General features: G+C 42.5%; 1 protein-coding gene across 1 annotated transcript in view; it reads left to right on the top strand.

Moving 5' to 3' along the window:
• The first annotated feature begins 5,226 nt into the window (after positions 1 to 5,226).
• Positions 5,227 to 7,398, top strand: part of INPP5B (inositol polyphosphate-5-phosphatase B) — a 923,852-nt gene continuing 921,680 nt past the window's right edge. The window contains exon 1 of the mRNA XM_078681233.1: positions 5,227 to 5,332. The gene's annotated coding sequence lies outside the window, so the exon portion shown is untranslated. The remainder of the gene's footprint in view (positions 5,333 to 7,398) is intronic.

Here is a 7,398-nt window from a genome sequence, read left to right as displayed (position 1 = left end):
TACCATCCCCAGGGGAAAAATAAACATCACCCACCCAGCTTCTTTTCAGCTTAACAGATTCTTCAGCAGACAGATGGGTTTCTTGTAAAAAAGCAATGTCCACATTTAAACGAGAAAGATGAGACAAGATTCTTTGTCGTTTGATGGGGGAGTTGACGCCCTTAACATTCCAAGTGATTATTTTAAGAGACATATCATATCAAAGAAGAAGAGAAAGAAAAAAAAAGAGAAGGAAAAGAAGAGAGTAAAAAAGTACTGAAAAAGAAGATGTGGAAAAAATGAGAAGGTGGTCCAGGGACACACCATGTCAAAGAAAAAGAAGAAGACCAGAGAGAGAGAAGGGAGTGCAAAAGAGATCCAAAGAATTAAGAAGCCAAGAAGAATAAGAGAGTCAATAAGAAGCAGAACAGTATAATAGAGAGTAAAAGGATGAAGGAAGAAGAAATAGGGTGAGGAAAAGAAAAGTAGAAGCGAGATGTGTAGAGGAGAGGATGAGGTAGTCCAAGAAGTAGGCAGAATAATAGATATAAGACAACAAAAGAAGAGTATTCGAGAACTAAGAAGAAGAGACACCTGTAAAACAGAGAAAATTGGGAGACAGAAAAGCAAACAAGATACAAGGAGGAAAATGAACATCTGGGAGGAAAGGGAGAACATACTTACGGAGGGTAGAGATGGGGAGGATTGAGCACCAGGGAAAGGGTACGCGAGGAGATGAGTGAGGGGGGAGCACCAGGCAAAGGAAGCAAGCGCCCGATGCAAACGAACCAACAGGTCGGGGGAATAACGCCAAACATATGGTAAAACCTGCAAGGAGAAGGGAGGAAAGACAACAATGAGTGAGACGCATGAAAGAGGGTGGGAGCAAGGCAATAATGAGTAGCAAAAAGGTACATAAACAGGCGGCAGTAAACAATATTAAGTAATGAACATGGAGAGAAGAAATACGATGGGAAATGAGGGGGAGAACAGGGGAACATGAGAACAAGAGCCGCCTGAGATCATAACAAGAACAAGCAAAAAGACGTTTAACCTTGCACGACAAGCATGCAAATTAACTGAAATTGCAAGTTGTAACACATAGAAATCATGGCGGAAAGGCTGTTGAGGAGCTGGAGAAGTCCATATCGGAGGCTTGAGTTGCATTCAAAAAGCTTCGTAGACGGACAGGATCCTCATATGTCGTAGTCTTGTTGTTGTAGGTCACGCGGAATAGGCATGGGTGGAAAAGACCGTATCTGGCTCCAATGGCGCGAAGTTCTGGTCGCATGTCCAGGAAGGCCTTGCGTCGAGTAGCTGTAGCTCTTGCGTAATCCTGTGCAAAGAAAAGGTTAGAGCCTAACCATTGCAGTCGAGGTGTGGCGCGGGCTGCTGAAATAACTTTGAGGAGGTCAGTGTATTCCAAGAAGTACATGATGACACCTCTTGGCCGTGAAGAAGGAGAGGAAGTAGAAGGGGGGCGCCCCAACCGGTGCGCACGTTGGATATTAAGTGCAGTATCTTCAGGTAGATGAAGGAGCTTGGGTAAAAATGATTTGAAGAAGGCAATAGGATCAGTCCCCTCACAGTTCTCCGCCAGGCCGTAAAGACGGAGATTATTGCGCCTATTTCGATTTTCCAATTCTTCAACTTGTTTTTGGAGAGAGGAAATCTGAGATTGCATGTGTGATACCTTGGAGGATGACTCCTGGAGAGAAGTGATAGATTGTTCCACTGTAGTCACTCTGGCATCCATTTGGGCCCAATTGTCGGTAAGAACTTGCAACTTAGAATTGGTTTCTTCCATGAAGGGCCTAAGAGCACGAATCTCTTCCAATAACAGCTCCATAGAGACAGCCGATGCGGACCCTGTTGGCGATGGAGGATCTTTTTTAAGACGTTTCGTCGTGATTTTCCCTGAAGATTGAATAGGTCGTTCCGCAGATGACTGCGACATTGGAGTGACAAGATTCTGAGAGGCCTCGAGGTGTGCCAACGCAGAGAAGACTTTGGAGTTTTTGATGAAGACACGACGTGGATTTTTGGGGGCCCGAGAGAATGTCTTCTTATCCATAAAAGTGAAATAGAAGTGAATCGTTGGTAAGGAAAAACAAGAAAGATAAAGTCCGATGATAGGTACTGCTTATTGAGAGACAGCAGAAGACTGCACAGAATGTAATAGCGCCAAAGAGTCACAAAGATGAGTAGAGCTGCAGCCAGTTCACTGTGTGAGACAGAAAGGGGTCTTCAGGTGAGAAGCATCAAGAATATATGGGTGGTGGGGGTGGAGAACGCGTAAAAGTCAATTTGAAAGCTGCCCTGAGAGTATAGGAGCGTGAGAAAAAACAGCGCCTCCAGCACAAAGGTGACTCAGTCCAGGAACACCAACAGGATATTTGAGGAGAGGAGATTCGATTTACTTAAAATGGCTGCCAAGACATGCTGAACGCTGAAAAAACTCATTTGGCTTCATTAAGAGCAGCTCGCATTAAACCTATTCAGCGTTGAGGCAAAAATGCAGAAGAAAATCTCACCAGAAGGAGTTGACAGTGCCCAGGCGTCGTAGAGAAACTCGCATGGTCGGGTGAGAAATGCGCCGCAGTCCGCGCTGACTGAAACAAAATGGCGGGCGCGACTCTCACTCAGCCGCGTCCGCTGCGTTCTCGCTGAAACCAACCATCTCGGCGCTTAAGGAAGCCTGCGCCTGGAACCGCTTCGTGGGCTGTGGTCTCCGCTTCAAGAAAAACTGATTTGCAGGGGAAATTGGTGAGTTGGTAGCGGCGGAATCCCCGAGCGACCGGGAGCGCTCACATCCGCGCTGCCGTCCTCGCCGGGCGCCAAGCCACGCCCCCCACATCACACACCCTTTGACCTGAATGACATCACTGAAGTGACATTATGTCCTTTGACCCTAAATCTTCCCATGAAGCACTGTCACATGATCTTGATTAGAAGTTCCATAACTGCATGACTAATGTAACAACACAGATGTCTATTTTAGATACCACCTATTTTAGGGTGTGGCTAAGCTATGTCAGGGAAGCCTTACTACTTTCTCTTTGTATTAAAATATTATGTGGTTGTTATGTGGTTGTTATTTGTTCATCTCAAAAATATATAGTGCCACAAAACACGCTACTGTACGGGGAGCCTAAATTATTTTAAGATTTTATTAAAAAATATACTTTTTCATGTATTCAACATAAGGAAACATAGCAACAATTTGTTTAAACATGTGCATTTTGTCATGAGTGCCCCCTTAGGCCAAACATTACATACAATTTGACAGTGTCCGAATTTTGCCCTTAGTGTTCTCCATATATCATGGGTGGCTCCTATGTTAAACATTGCCTCTAGTATGTGAGGGCCAGCATTTTGATTGCCTCCCCCCAATAAACCACAATTGTGCCCACTTATGCAAGAATTGCTGCCCAGGTGCCAGTCCCAATATCATGCCATGGGTTCCGCCTATGCCAAAGAATTTGCTCCAGTATGCCAGTGCCAGAAGTTTTCCATAAGTGTCCCCAAATGCAATGTCTTACCACTAGAATGACAGTGCCAATATTTTGTCACAGGTACGTGTCATGCTAAGAATTGTATTTAGAATACCAGCACTAGCCTTTTGCAGTGGTTGCCTCTGTATGCCAAGAAGTACCTTCTGTGTGCCACAACCAACTGCAGATTTGCAAGCATAACGCCACATACTCTCTCAAGCTCATATACATACACTCACTCCAACTCATTCTCACCCAAACTCACCCTTTCTTAATCACTTGCATTCACTCAGCATCATTTACTCTTACTTTTACTCTCTCGCTCAAACTGACTCTCACTTGGACTCAATCATAAATTCTCACTCACACGCTTCCACTAACTCTTATTCTCACTCACACTCTTCCACTAACTCTCACCACACGTTCTTTCTCACCCAGTCTCTCTTAATATCACTCACTCTGACTCACTCGTTCTCCTTCATTTGTGTGCACTCAATCTCACTCACTCTCTCTAAATCTCACTCACTCATATATTCTCTGTCATAATCACTTGTACTCACCTTTAGCGACTCATTTTAACTGTTCTCACTCATTCAAACACATTCATTCTAACTCATAGTTACGTTCATTCACTGCCAGTCGCTCTTACACATTCTCACTTACATTCATTCTCATTTACACTTCCTCACTCTATCTAACAAGCTTCACACTTATTCTTATTCATTTTCCCTCTCACTCTCACTTTCACTCTCACAAACAAACACATGATGCTCATACATAGAAAAAACACTCTCATACTTACACATGCTCTCGCTCTCTCTCAGACAAACACATTCTCACCTGCCACAATGGACACAACATACAGTTAAACTAATTTTATTTAAGTTACATCAGCAGTTAGTGAATGTCCTGTTACAGCTCCTCTGCTCCACTTTTATTACACTGATAGTGAATAACAAACTATTATTCATTATAGAAATGCTAAAAACAAATGTACAGAAAACACGGACAAGGGTGTGTTCTTGCCACTGATGTTACCACTTCAGAGGCCAGGAATAGCAAAAGCAGAGGCAGGAGTGGCAAAGGGCAAAGTAGGAGTCTCAACTTTAACCAGTGGAGACCCCTAATCAATGTCCATTGTCCATTCCCCGACCTCTCAGCTATTCTTCCTATCCTATTTATCTCATTACTCCTCTCTCTGTATTTCACGTGTATTCTTCTCTCTCCGTCTCTCTGATATATTCCACACCGCTGCGTCTCTTATACCTGTCTCCTACTCTCTTCAAGTGGAGCGGTGCTGACCCCTATAAAAATCAATTAAAATAAGATGAAACCCCAAAGAATGAAGAGCAAGTCCTTTCCTATCTTTTTATTGGTATATTATGCCCCATTACTTCAGACACATACTTTTGTAAAACACCCCTTTCCTTTTTAGAGTATATTACAACCACCCAGCTGTTGTTATTCATATTAATCATTTTCCTGTTTTTCACTGGCCCTTACAAATTCTCTCCCTTTTTCGTCTATATCCCTTTCTCTTACTTACTCACTGAAATACTATATAACTAATGACTTAATTGACAGGTACTGGTTCCCATTTGTAATCTGTGTCCTGCCTATGGCCTTAATAGCTTTCTGGTATATACATAGACATAACTACAGTGTCAGAGTGGCAATTGTACATAATACAGTACTGTGCGTGGATACATTACCACTATACCATTTGTTGCTTGTCTGTTTTTGAAAAGGTGCTGATGTTGCAGTAAGATTTCTGTCAAAAGACATTGATTTGGAGGTGCAGTTACCCTTCGGGTCTCATACGCGAGAGTTCCTGTTGTTCATCAGTAAGTCTTACCCAGGTATGGAACAGTATTGTACATCCTTCTGTCCGCACCCATCAGCCAGGGGCCGACTGAGGAAACAAGCCTTGGCAAAGGGTACACATGTTAAAGAGAGCTTGAGCTGCCTGTTGAGTAGCTACTGGTGTGCTGACATGTTTTGATTCAATGCTCACTTTATTCATCCAGCACTTAATAGGACTGGGTGGCAGTCCAGGCCAGACGCCAGTGTGCTGTACATCTCCATCAAGAAATGACTTATTTAGCCACTCTACAGTAAAAAAACATTTATCGCTGCCTGGTGTTAAAGAAAAGAAACTCCCTGCCTGTTTCTGGGCTGCATTTCCAGCTAGAAATACACTTTTTGATCAAAAAGTGAGCTCACATCTCTCTGTTACTGATACTAACTCTCCTGGCCCTTTTCTGATATCATTAAATGAATGATTCCCCTCCTCAGTGGAGTCTTTGCATGTAATATTACAAGCTGGAGCTAGGATTCCCTTGCACTTTTGCAAACGTATTGTTGGAAACTGTGAAGAAAGGTTTGGCCAAACAACCTTTCTTAAATGAACCAAGAATCCTGGGCTCCTCCTCAATGAAAGATACACTGTAAACTCAACATAAGGTAGAAAAGAACATACCATAACTAATAAACACTATCCATTGCTTTTGGGCCCATCATAAGCCTGTAGATATATACATTCATTACTCGTGCAGCTGGGAGTAAATTGAACAACCATCATGTTCACTAACATCCTGTATTTTCCACCACACTTTGAATATATAGGTAGGGCCACACACAGGTCAATTTTCATAAAAAGAAAATTTACTTAGCAAATAACAGCAATTGTGAAATAGAACGTATTAAAACTGTATAGAAAGGAAAAGTTCTATTTTACTGAACCATAAGCTTACCGTTATCTTGAAATCAATGCATGTCCCTTACGAATCTGCTACAATATTTCTTAAAATGTTAAGGAAGAAAGCAAAAATTCTTAAAATACTAAGTACAAACCAATATACAAAGAAAGAAGGAAGATTAATATACATGGTTCCTATAACATTCCCCCGTTTCATTATCATGAAATGCATCAAAGCCAATAAAGACGATACTTGTGTAGGTACTTTAAATGGATACAGTTTAACATTGTATGTGCTAATTCATACAGCCTAGTTAGTATCTTTGAACATCGGTATCGATGCCTTACTCAGAATGTCTAAAGATTCCCAATGAGACATTACTACTATATTAGAATGTACTTAACAGACAACATCGAGCATTTTCAGAATTTATTATTTGATTCAAAATGTGATTGGTTATTTAACTAGTCATCCTCAACATCTTTGTTGCTGTTGGCATTTTTCCTGCAGTGCTCTTGGCCACCGATTTAGCGGCCTATTACAATCTCTGTCAGAGGCTTTCCGACCGAAATCCCCAGTTTCGATTCCAACCGCCTAATTACAATCTAGGCGGTCGGAATAGAAACCAGCAATCATTCTGACTGGATTCTGATGGGCACCAAGCAGCCTGTCGGCCAGTAGTAGACCGTCCCATAATTCCAATGGACGGTGTTTCCGCCGTTGTGATTTCGTTGCTCGGTTTCCCACAGGCTTTCCATGTCAGGCTTTTCTTCTCTTTGCGGTTGGGGGCAGAGGGGGCACCAGTGTTGCCCTGCTGTGCAGGGATTAACACAATCTCCCATTTCTCTACGGGAGCTTGTGCTATTGCCGGTTCTCGCCGTAGCACATGATCCAATAGAGAAATGGGAGTATGCGACCTTACCATGTGTGGTCACATCATAATTCTGCAGTCGGGACCGCCGACTGATTGTCGGTTGGTCCCGATTCCGCGGTGATGTCGGTCAGAGGCAACTCCAACCAACATCATAATCAGCCCCTTAGTGTACATTCCCCAAAGCTAAAAATAATAAGGTATCTCTTCTCCTCCTAATTAGCTGACTTATGATATATTGTTCTTTCTTCCACCTTTCTTTAATCCTAATGTTTTTTTCTGTGTCATATTAACTGTGGTCTCCAAATCCTCATTTTTAGTATTATGATCGAAAGCAAATTCTTCACTCATTACT

Source organism: Lissotriton helveticus, chromosome 3_1, assembly GCF_964261635.1.
Source record: "Lissotriton helveticus chromosome 3_1, aLisHel1.1, whole genome shotgun sequence".
NCBI classification, from domain to species: Eukaryota; Metazoa; Chordata; class Amphibia; order Caudata; family Salamandridae; genus Lissotriton; species Lissotriton helveticus.
Note: the sequence above shows the minus strand (reverse complement) of the source record. Positions and strands in the feature narration are given on the sequence as shown.